The sequence below is a fragment of the Puma concolor genome, chromosome B1, assembly GCF_028749965.1.
Source record: "Puma concolor isolate L17-30 chromosome B1, mPumCon1.1.hap2, whole genome shotgun sequence".
Classification (NCBI taxonomy): Eukaryota; Metazoa; Chordata; class Mammalia; order Carnivora; family Felidae; genus Puma; species Puma concolor.
Genome location: NC_141670.1, coordinates 19,133,143 through 19,145,271, shown reverse-complemented (window position 1 = coordinate 19,145,271; position 12,129 = coordinate 19,133,143). Strand labels below are relative to the sequence as shown.

The 12,129-nt window shown below is 39.5% G+C and overlaps 1 long non-coding RNA gene across 3 annotated transcripts in view; it reads right to left on the bottom strand.

The window, feature by feature from the left end:
- Positions 1-212: 212 nt before the first annotated feature.
- The window catches only part of LOC147581497 (uncharacterized), a 134,965-nt gene continuing 123,048 nt past the window's right edge, over positions 213-12,129 (bottom strand). For all 3 annotated transcript variants that reach the window (XR_015249682.1, XR_015249681.1, XR_015249680.1), the window contains 2 exons: positions 3,536-3,618; positions 213-487 (listed from right to left, as the gene is read on the bottom strand). This is a non-coding gene — a long non-coding RNA (uncharacterized LOC147581497). The remainder of the gene's footprint in view (positions 488-3,535; positions 3,619-12,129) is intronic.

Sequence of the window (12,129 nt, the reverse complement as noted above, 5' to 3'; positions counted from 1 at the left end):
ACCTTGCAAGATCTCTCTCAGACGGCATGTTCTCACTGAAGTTTCCACCATTACCCTTATTCGAAATTAACCTCCCTTCTTTCATCTTCCACTGCTTGTTGTTTTGCCTGTATCAGAGCGTAACTTTTATCTTTCTTTCTTACACTTACTGCCTTACATTGCTCTCTCCTCTACCTAACTGGAAAAGAAAGAAACTCACTGCAGGCAGAGAGTTTCATATCGATCTTCCTCTTTATTTGTCTGAATGTCTATTATAGTGGCTTCCATGTGGTGGGAGCAAGATGAACAGTGGCTGCCTGAAGGATTCACCATCTCTCACCAGATGCCCTATTCAACATGCCTTACTGAGGTAGCCAGGGCGTCCTGAATATGCTAAGACTGTAATTCTTCCTCATCAAGACTCATTCTGTTTTTCAAGTATTCAAGATAAGCAGAGTCTTTTGGAGATAACACCATGTGACTTCTCTTCTTTTGTATCTGCTTTTGCCTGGATGGGGGTGGAAGAAAGGGGCACAGGCAGTTCAAATCCCTATATCACAGTTTGCTTTTCCACAGCACCTTTCATAGATCATAGGTCTCAGTGCCCAGATGGTTTTCTTCTATTACCCACTAATTATTAATGAGGATGCACAGCAAAGCCTCCACAGAGTAGCATCTGGAAAGCTATAATTTTCTGGAGCTCCATTTCAATAACATGCTTCTGTCTGGGTGTTTAGATTCTCCTCCCAGAGAGGAGAGTCTCCTCCCTCCACAGGAATAAAGCCATCTACCTTGTGGCTCAGTGGCTCCTGATCTTTTGGCACAAGGGAGGGAAGCAGGGCACCCCTGAGTGTGCCGATTCACAATCCCCAGGTGCTGCAGTGTTGTGGTGAGTGAGGTCTGAGTGGGGATGTGGGGTCAGAGTTACTGTTTTATTTATTTATTTATTTATTTATTTATTTATTTATTTATTTTATTGACAGAGTGGGAGAGAGAGAGGGACAAAACTCTCTTGGGGGAGGGGCAGAGAGAGAGGGAGACACACAATCTGAAGCAGGCTCCAGGCTACGAGCTGTCAGCACAGAGCCCGATGTGGGGCTCGAACTCATGAACCATGAGATCATGACCTGAGCCGAAGTCTGATGCTTAACCGACTGAGCCACCCTGGTGCCCCAATAGCTATCTACTTTCTATGGCCAAAGTCAATTTTGTCCAAATTTTGAAATTTGGCAGAACAGACTCTAAGCCCAAAATAATTTGGTAAAACATTCACTAATTCTCCCTTTAATGATAGGGAATATTGAACCAATTTATAGGAAGGAACATTATAAATGTTATGTGGCAAGTACCAGGGATTAGGATATGTGATTTTTTTAAAAAATCACTCATGCCTGATTTTTTCTTATAAACTGAAATTCAAACTCATGTCAAAATTTTTAATAGAATGTTAAAGATAAGTTTTGAAGTAAACAGTAATTTCAGAATAGGATACAGAAGCTTGAAGTCAGAAATAAGTACAAAATAACCCAATACCATCTGATATTTGAATCTTCTTGAAAGTATTTCCATGAATTGATAGTTTATCTTTGTTACAGATTTGAGGTGTCAAGGGTCCCAGTAATTTCTCCCAGAGACGACTACTGTCTCCTGAGTTCCCCTTGGGGTCAACCTGAATGAGTCCATTTCCTCTCTACTGAACAGTCTCCTAGCCAATGTCCCATGTTTCCCACCTGGCCCACATTTGACATGGTTCCTGTCATTTGTTTCATCCTTTGAATGAAAACTTTCAGCTTTCTTGGTTTTGCCAGGCTTGACTTTTAATGCTTACTGTACAAGCAATTAACAGGATTTGAAAGGTCAATGGGAAACAGATTAAAGAACATTTTCTGAATGCCAGCACCCCATGAAGCCAGGTCTGGAATGTGAAGGGTCATCCCTGTAGACATTCTGACTCCCCCTCCCCCTTTGTCAATTATTAGGTGGTTTATGAGAATCCAAACAGCATTAATCAAAATGACAGGGGGAAAATCCTGTATTTGTACATGCCATTTAGGAAAAGTTATTTTAGTATAAGAAGTCTTGCTTTTGGAAATTTGCAAGCATGCACGCACAGGGGCATTTGTCTGCTTAGTCAGGAAAGGTAGTGATTACTGAGGGGACACTTCTCAGAGGGTTCCTGCGGTCCTACATCCTCATGCTCCTCTTTGGCACCCTCACTCCTAAACCAATTAGAAAAGTAGGCTAACAGCTCTGGGCAAATGGTCTGTCAGATGAAGACAAAGGTTTCAAGGAGGCAGGGAAATGGTTGGATAACACTGCTACATGAAGACAGAATATATAGTAGGTGTTTTCTCATACTCTGACTCTCAAAGGACATTCGATGGGTCCCTTGGGGCTTAAAAATACTAGTATCTATCAAAATCATGCTTCCTGTACCATAGTACCTTTGCCTTGGGTTCTTTCAAATTGTACCAAATGTTTTCCAAAATTGAAAAGTGGGATGCGTTATGGATACTTCTTTCTCATTTTAGCATCATATAATGATTTAATGAGCCTCACTGGGTTACAAATGGGATAGAACCATGTTCCCTTGTGTTCCTTTTTTCTTTCTAATAAAATGATCTCATAAGGTTGAAATCACTTTATTTCCTTTGGGAAAAATACAAGGCCTTCCCATTGATAAGAATAGTTAATTTCAACTTTAATTCTTTTTACTACATTTCAACTTTACTTTTTAAAAATACTTTTTGGTGGGGGGCATCTTCCTAATATCCCTTTAAAATAGTCTAATCCAGTTTGAATCTGGTACCCTCAGTTCACTTATTAACTGGGATAAGTGCCTAACCTCAAAAATTGCTTAGCATTTTACTGTTCAATATATTCTACTACTCATGAGGGTAGCAAGAAATAAGATTTAAAAAATCATTATCAGATGAAAGATACTCATCAAATAAATGATCATTCTTAAGGAGAAATAGGGGATTGATTTTTTTTTTTCTCATTTGAAAGCATTGACTTCAGGCTCATTTGTAATAAAATGATTTATTTATCATTGCCGAGCAGGGGAAATTGCTTTTCTAAAATAATAACACTCCTTTATTTTCTAAAAAAACTAGATAATTATAGCAGCACATAAGACACTAAGAATTTCCTCTACCACCCTAAGTCTCCCTCCCCATTCTCCAAATCTGCTATTTCCCTGAAAGTTTTCAAATCAGCAAGCTTGAAATGAGTTTCCTGAGAGTTCTTTTTCTCTCTTTTCCAAAATTTCCTAAGGTTACTCTATATATACCTAAATGCCAATAATTGTCTTGGATAGACTGAAGTAAAATAAATGAGATGGCTAAAATTCATTTTTATCTCATAAATGTTACACCTTGTCAATTAAAACAAATACTCCTTTTCTGTGCCAAGAAAACATTTTCTGTTACATTCACAATCTGTTTCAACTGCCATTGGGTACAAGGAAAACCTCTAACAGATGGGAATCAGTAAATAGCAATTGCAAGAAGAACTGACTATCTGAATAACAAATGGAAGACATATTCTGTATTACCTTGGCAGGCAGATGTGGTTCTGAGGGCTTTTTGAGGCACTGTACTACTGATTCGGAGGACAAGACTGGGGTCGAGACACCCCCTGAAAAAGAAAATATATGTATGCTTTACACAGACCATCACCCCTTATCTCATGTCACACAGAGTCAAGGTTGTAAAGACCTTTCTATTCTTAGACTATTTGGGAATAGTGAGACACAGGAAGTAAGGGGTGCAGCCTAGGAGGTGTGGAGGTGTTCATCCAGAGACAAGGGGATAACACAGTCACCCTGGAGTTAAAGATCACAATGTCCTTCATTAACCTCTAACCCCACTTTCAACAAGAAAGAGACAGAGATAGTATTCAAGTGGGTAAACACGGTGACGGTGACGACTCTCTTTCTAAGAGCACAATGCTCAGAGCCATTGTGCTCTGCACAAAGGCTGCAGAAAATGCTACCTAGAGAAAGCCTTACATCAGGGCCAGTAGAGGCAGTTGCCGTCAGCACCACGTGGGCCAGATGCCTGAAAACACTGAACAAGTGAAGAAGTCTTGGACTTCTTCCAAGGCAAAAATAGTAAAAAGCCTGTGTCTGCTTTCTACCACCCAAGCGGGAACTGCTTCATGAGTCGCTCCTTTGAAATTTCCTTTCCAAGTCTAAGCAGCGTGTGCAAGAGGAGTGCACCAAGAAATGTCTTAGGTGTGTGCTGAGATGGTAGGTAGGAAAGACACAGGTGGATTATCTTCTGTGGCCTTTGCTTACCATTCACCTATGCTTACGGATTAAGGCCCGAAACTTTGAGGAACAAAGCAAGCTAGTTATCCCTGGATAGACTACTAATGTGAAAATGTATAAGGAAACCTAACTTCAACTTGGAACCAGGGACCCGTGAAGGGAGAGCTCTCACGCAGGTATCACTCATCGCAGCTTGCACAGTTCAGCAGGAAGAAGGAAGACTTCCTATCCACTTGGCAGCAGCAAGCTGCACTCCCCGGCGGCCAATGAAAAACTGTCACCACTTCAAACTCTTATTTTCCTCCAGTGAACTTTTGTTCAAACAACTGCCCCCCTCCCCCAACTTCCTCCTTTCCTCTATAAAAGGACACGCTCCTCCTCTGTTCTCTGGACTTGCCAATGGTTTGCCATAGTCTGCTTGTCTCGAATTGCAATTCCTCTGCTATTTCTGAATAAACTCCATTTTGCTGTCTGAATTGCTTACCTTTTCTTTTAAAAGGTTGACGGTAACAACCTAAATTCTTTCCTATCCTTCCAATAGAGAGATACAGACCTGAGAGAAGGACTCGACATGAGAAAGGAGGCTTGGAAGAAGGGAACATGCAGGAGCAGTTAAGAGAAGGTTCTCTGAACTTCTCAAATGTACCTGTTTCCCATACCACAGCATCTCTTTCCACCATCCCTTCACCTTGCCTTCTGCAGGGTCCTGGAACAGTGGAGTAGCTCAAAATGTGCTATCAACCACAGTTGTCTCCTAGGACCTTTTGTTTGTTTTCAGAAATAAGACTTCCAAGAAATGATAATATGAAACATGTATATTCAAGTTAAATACGCTTCATTATTTTCATTAATCTTTGCAATGCTTTTAATACATTCCTATGAAGCAACAGAATACAGTTTGGGATGAAAATTTATCCAAGTGAGACTTAAAATATCATTATGGCTATGAAGGATTTAGATATTAGATTTTATACTCATTGCTCTTCAATTGTTCAATCAACCAAAAGGTAAATGGGGGAATATCCTGAGTTTTCTTAACCTCCCATTGAGAGAGAACATGAAAACTGGTGTTTTTTTCTCACAGCGTAATCTTTGAACAGATCGTCATAATCATAGTATGTCTGTATTCAAAATCATCATCAATGCCAAAAAATAACTCTTATCATGCCTTTACATACCTACTTGTCTATGCTGAGTCACACAGATAAACTGAACAGGGCCCCTGGCTTTCCTTCACCTCGCTTGTTTGTTGTTTTTTCGGTTTTTTTTTTTTTTTGGTTGGTTGGTTTGTGTGTCCTTTCACAAGTCTCCCTTGATCCTTTCCAGGGAACCACTCTGCTCAATGCTGGTTCTTGCCCCCCCCCCCCCCAGCCAAATGACAGTTGTATACCTCTTACCATCTCTCTGTGTCCCTCACTGGGCCCTCCTCTAGTACTCAGCAAATAAAGATAAACCCCTCTGTGCTCCATATATCTTAGCAAATGTCCAACCTTGTTCAATTGCAGCGTACGTTTGGCTGAAGTAAACACATTTAGAGAAGTCCTTATGTTCATGTGGTATATTGCTGTCAACCTATCTGGAGCTGATCTGCTATACTGCACAGTATATACATATATACATAAGTTCTTTACAGAAATAACTTGCACTAAGAAAGTAACACAATGAGTTCTAATATGAAAATGCATAGTTACTTAATCATAAGAGTAATATTTGCATTCACTGTTTACATAGTCTACAGAAATCAGCATATTAAAAAAAATAAGCTGGCGGATTCCAGGGCTTGGCATAAACTAGTCTTTGTATATTGTCATTGTCCCAGAAACAGCACAACACTTGGTGAATAATTTAAAACTTTCCTGTATTATTTTTGAGCAGGATGTAGGCGTATTATACATTGCTTGTGACTACCCATGTCCAGTTAGGAAAAGAAAACCAACTCCACATATTTCAAACCAATTCAATTAGAAAACTGGTTATAAAAGTAACCAAAAAAATGTATCAACAAAAAGAAGAAAGAAAGAATGGATGAAATTCCCCTAGACAGTGGTAACTGCATAATTTATTGCTATTAGTAACTGCAGGATGCCATTACTACTCCCGGGGCTAAGGACACAAAAGGGAGATGGTGTGACCCCATGTCCTCATGGCTGTGCTGCTGTGGATGCTGGAGTTCCTCCAGAGCCACTGCTGATGGACCCAGCAGCCCACACTCCTTGTGACACTGCAGGAGTCAGAGCCCAGGAGCACTGGGCTAACAAAGCTGCTGGAGCCTCCAGTGCTGCTAATGCAGGAACCCAGGCTGGCACTCGTCACTTGCCAAGTGCATTGCCAGGAGTAAAACACTGGCTGAAAATAAGGGTCTGCCCTTCTTCCCACCTCTCAATCTATTGCCAGTGTCTCCCGTTATCAGCAACTTACTAGAAATCTGCCCTAGGGGAGTCTGGAAAAGGGAGTGTGTAGATATTCTGCTCCTGTGATACAGAAAACAGCATAAAAGGGGAGTACTGGAGCAAAACGCCAGACCAGTAACCATCCCAGTGTTTTGCATAGAATATTCTATGTGTAGATAGCTCTATAGGAAGCCTGGTTGGCATTTATCTCTTTCCCAAATACCCCTACTCATATCATCTGCTAGAGGCTTTCCTGATTTTTGTGGTCATTACTTCTCTCTCTCCCCCTTTCCCTCTGACACTCTATCCAGATAGAATACTCTATCCCTAAATTCTCACATGCCACCTGTATTTCCACCTGTGTTCGCCAACTGTGTCAACTCTCTAAGGCAGCTGGAGGACTCATTGGCTTCTTGTCTTATTTCTCCTTACTCCATTATTTAAAGTAGTGTGTGGATCCCCTTTGAAACTAGGTTTTTTTGTTGGCTTGTTTGGTAGTTTTACTTTAACTGGTTGGTTTCATCAAAGAAAAAAAAATTACCTTCTATTATGAACTCAATGTTTGTATCCCCCCAAAATTCCTATGCTGAAATCTTAATCCCCAGTATGATGGTGTTCAGATGTGGGCCTTTGGCAAATGATTAGGTCATGAGAGTAGAGCCTTCCTGAACAGGATTTATAAAACGGAGCCCCAGAACTCCCTCCTCTTCCACGATGTGAAGACACAGCAAGATAGTGATGCATGAACCAGGAAGTGGATTCTCACCAGACACCAAATATACTAGCCCCTTGATCTCTAGTTTTCTAGCCTCCAGAACCATGAGAAGCAAACTGCTGTTGTTCATAAGCCACCCAGGCCATGGGGTTCTGTTACAGCAGCCCGAAACAAGACCACTTATGGCAGTAAGAAAACAAATTGGAGATCAGATGGGTTCCTGTCCTGTATTCACTAATATTGACATTACAAATTTGGGGAAATCTCTTCACTTCTTTGAGTATAAGTTTTTTCAAAAGGTTGGATGTGGTATCTAAATTTCTGTCCTACTCAATTATATGAGGTTTTAAAAAAGTCATTTATGTTTAAAATAACTCATGTCTCAATTCTGAAACACTTTCATGGGCATAACCTTTAAAAAGGAAGGAAGGTAGAATCCCATCCCAGGAAGGAAAACATATATCTATTATAAAATCAAATACACCACAGAATCCAGAAAATAATTCAAAATGCCTTTTCCTGAACTTCCTTAAGTTATCTATTCTGTAGCAGGTCTAGTGGATTGGCTCCTTCCTTCTTTCTCCCACAATTCACACTTCCTCCCTCAGTCTCTCTGCCTCTTGGCTGTCACCATCGAGTTGCACTTTTTTCTCTTTTCCTCCATCTCAGAAGGCCCATTCAGTTTCATGTGGGTCATCCCTTATTAAACCTAGTAGAAATGGCTTCCAACCTCATGTCACAAGACTATGACAGCCATCTGCTCTTTCCGTCAAAACTTACAGGGACACATCTACCAGGCACAGAAACTTCCTCTTGCTGACTTTGACCAAAAATGATAACACAAACTTTCAGGACAATATTATCTCTCTAAGCTCTTTCCTCATCTTTTCAATCACCTTGTTTATTACCCTAGATATCTATGGCTGAATAGATAAAAGTACAGGTGACATTATAAGAGATGCAGGATGAGAAGATTCTGGTCTACCTTGCTACAGAACGTGCATAGAGTTAACCATCTCATAAATTGTGAAGAACAATATAGTTTTAAAATTAAGGCTATAGCACAAGGAAAGATGGGAAAAACAGATTAGTTTACTTAACTTCTTGGCCTATGGCCATGCATTTCTGAACACATGGTTTATTGAACTCTTTCTTCTCTTGATAACAGTGAATGCTTCAATAAAATATATAACCAGGAGAGTTGCAGAAAGAAAACTAACAGTTACAAATAATATTTACTGGTAATGCTCAAATCAGAAATGTATATTAAAATGAAGCTTTAAAACTAATTTTTATACTTGATTTGAACAAAAGCAGCTTATTTGCAAGGCGGTCCAATACATTCCCACATCTTGTCCAGAGTTCGTAACATCTGCTTTTATTGTTTAGAATTATTATTTTGGTCACTGCATAAATCAATGCTTTACAATTTTTTTGTATTAAGAAACATAACAAAACAAATCCCGCTTTTTTTTTAAGTTTTCATAAGACTTGGCACTTGAGTTTTTTTGGAAAAAAAAAAACAGAAAAAAGGGAAACGAGGGTAAACAACAGCAATATGCTCATTTCATATATTTTGAGGTCCACCTGTTTAAATGTTTTCAAAACCATTAAATGCATCTGTTACTTTTTTTTTCTGTGATAAAACAAATTATATGAAAAAATAAGTATGCATAAGTATCTAAAGTCAATTTAGGTAGGTTTTCAGATAGAAAATTAGGTAAGTTCAAAAAATACCTCAGATTCATTAGCCAGTCCCCATTTTGAAGTTAAGAGGAAGAGGGCTTACCTGTGTAACCTTGGGTACTATGTAACCTTGGGTACTATGTAATCTTGGATGATTCATTTTTATAGAATATTATTTACCTCTTGTGAGTTGTTCGAGAAGGGCAAGGCATATAGTTATCCTTTGATCAATAATGTATATTATTATTTAAATGGGAAATATATGTGAATGTAGTTCTTTATTCCTGGATCCAGTCATATTTGTTTGTATATTTGATCTTGTGGAATCTCAATGGGCTACAGTTTCTCTTTCTAGTGTGTTCCAAAGAGCACTAGACCATAGTTATCTGTCAGATACAGGAGGAGAAATGGCTTCTGTTTCTGGCTTAGTGACTGCAGTCTGCACCACCTGGAGCAAGGCATCTACCCTTTGTTCATTTCTTATATATATAATTAGGAGATGATAGTAAGTGGTCACAAAAGTGCCCTGTGGTTGTAGTATGTAATATCTTTGAGGCTGAATCCTATATGGTATTATTTTGTTCTATTACTATATTATTGTATGCCTTCTACTTTTTAGGATATTTCACAATCAGGAACACATCATTTCTTTTGAGATATAAAACAAGATTCCTGGATGACATAATTGCATCTTCAGCTTAAGAAGCATCACTTTGATACTCCTAGTTTTACTTATATGGAGGACTTCATATCACTGCATAATCTACATGTGACTCTGTGCTGTGAGCAGCTTCTATCCTTAACCTATGGCATTCCTGAACAGTTGTCATCATTTCACTTTATCACTCCCTGACAAAGAAGAACCTGTTTCAATGAGCTTTACTGATAAACTGACATAATATTAAATATCTTTTGAAGAACATGAATGGGAAAGGCAGTGTCACAGACTATTCACCTGTTAGTCTGAGTCCTCTGGAAAGCAACTATTAATGCAGGATTAAGTATGCAAGGATTTTATTACAGTAAAATTGAGGGAAAATGGTAAAGGTAAGGTAAAATTGAGGGAAAATGATAAAGTGCCCAGGGAAGGCTGTGGAAAGCATCTTAGACTGTTGTCCAGCCTCAGCAAGTTGCATCAAAACCACTGGGGAGACCCTGAGCCACAGTCGGCCATGAGGAGCTCACGTCTCCCAGGAACAGGCTGGTTAGTGTCCCTGCTGCTGCCCTCGAGCAGTGGCTGAGAGCAATCCACAGCATGTGCATCCACAGCACAAACACAAGATGGATTTCAAAGCTCATGAGCCAGGCTCTAGGTCAGGAACTCTGTCTCTAGTTAGAAACCTGTGAGGTGTAATTTCACAGCCACCATGGAGAGGTATCTCTTCTCAATCTCTCTGTTTCAGGATCCATTGCAAAGTGCCACCCATCACCCAGTGAACCTTCCTTTAATCTAGTCTTTCAAACTACTCTTACTTGGGAACTCTCCCCCTCTGGAGTCTTTCCACATTTCTTCCTTTCTCTGGTCTCTTCTGCAAGCTCATCCAAATTTGCAACATCCATCATTATTGTCCTGAATGTTCAAAAGTCATGACCTAGCCACTCAGGGAATTAAACATCAATTAGTTCCCAGAATTCACCATCCATAGAAGGCAATGAGTAGGATAACGAAGAACACAAAAAGTTTCCTTCCACGTTACAGCAAAGCTGTGCTGTCACCAAACTCCTCTGTCCCATTTACTACTCCATGGTCTGTCTTCTGGATCCATGAACATACTGAAACTCCTCTCATAAAATCATCAATATCTGTTTAATTGTCAAATCTATTGGACATTTTAAAGTCATTATTCTTAACTTTTATATCCATTTAACATTATTGATCATCCATTTCTCAAAATTCTATTTTTCCTGGACCACTGCAATTCAGTACACTGCACATTCTTCTTACATCTTTATTCCTTTTGTATTTTTCCTCATGTTTTTTGTTCCTCCCCATTCCTTAAATAGTGGTGCTCCCCAAACCTTGTGCTCTTTTTATTCTACATAGTTTTTGTAGGAACTTTATTCTCTGCTGTGTAACAATTTTCATTTACTCATGTAATGTTCTATCATTTATCAAGCTCCTAGTATGAACCATGTACTATACTATGTCCTGATGATAAAATTATAGGGAAAAAAGTCTCTGGCTTTAGGGTACATACTGTCCAATGGAGGAAATATAAAAGTCAATAGGCAATTATAGGACAATGAGATACTTTTATAATAGGTGAGTGCACATGGTTTGGGTCATCATAGGAGGGCATCTAACTCAGACTTGGAAAATTAGAGAAGCTTCTCATAAGAATATAATCAACAGTGTGTAATAACAATAAGAGGGGAAGTAGGGCACTCTGAACTAAGAAAGCACCACATTTGAAGGTATAATTAGTTTGGTGTATCTGCAATACTGAATTAAAGGAAAAGGGAGAGGTTGGGTCAGGAAATTGTAAAGTTAATGAAAGGAACAACCTTATGTGCTGTGCTGAGGTCTTTGGGTCTTAAGATGACAGCAGTGAAGATCGCTGATGGGTTTGAAATGAGCGCATGACTTAATTTCTTTATAAGTTTTGGAAGCTTACTCTATAGGAAGGATGGCTTAGAAATGCCTGGCTTCCTTGCTGACCTCATCTCCCTCTTCCCATGTTCTCCCTCAGCATTAGCCATGCTGGCCTCTCCTCCCTCATCCTCAGACACACCATCTTACCTGACAAGCTGCTACTCCTCCCCCGGACCCTCTCTCTTCAGGAGTGTGCAGGCTCTCTCCCCCACGTCTAGTTGTCTACTCAAATAGCACCTCCTTAGACAGGTCTTCCCTGGCCATGCCCATGACTCTCTACTTGCCTCTACCTGTTCCTATCCCTAATGTCTGTTTGTTGTTCTTTTCAAAGTTATCACTACCTGACATTACTATATGTCTGTACATTGCCTATATCCTTCCTTACAATATAGCTTCTCAGAGGGTATGAATTTGAATTTTTTATTGTTCCCTTAATATTCAGAACAGGGCTTGACAGACAATAGTCATTTAATATATGATTGTTGAATGAAAT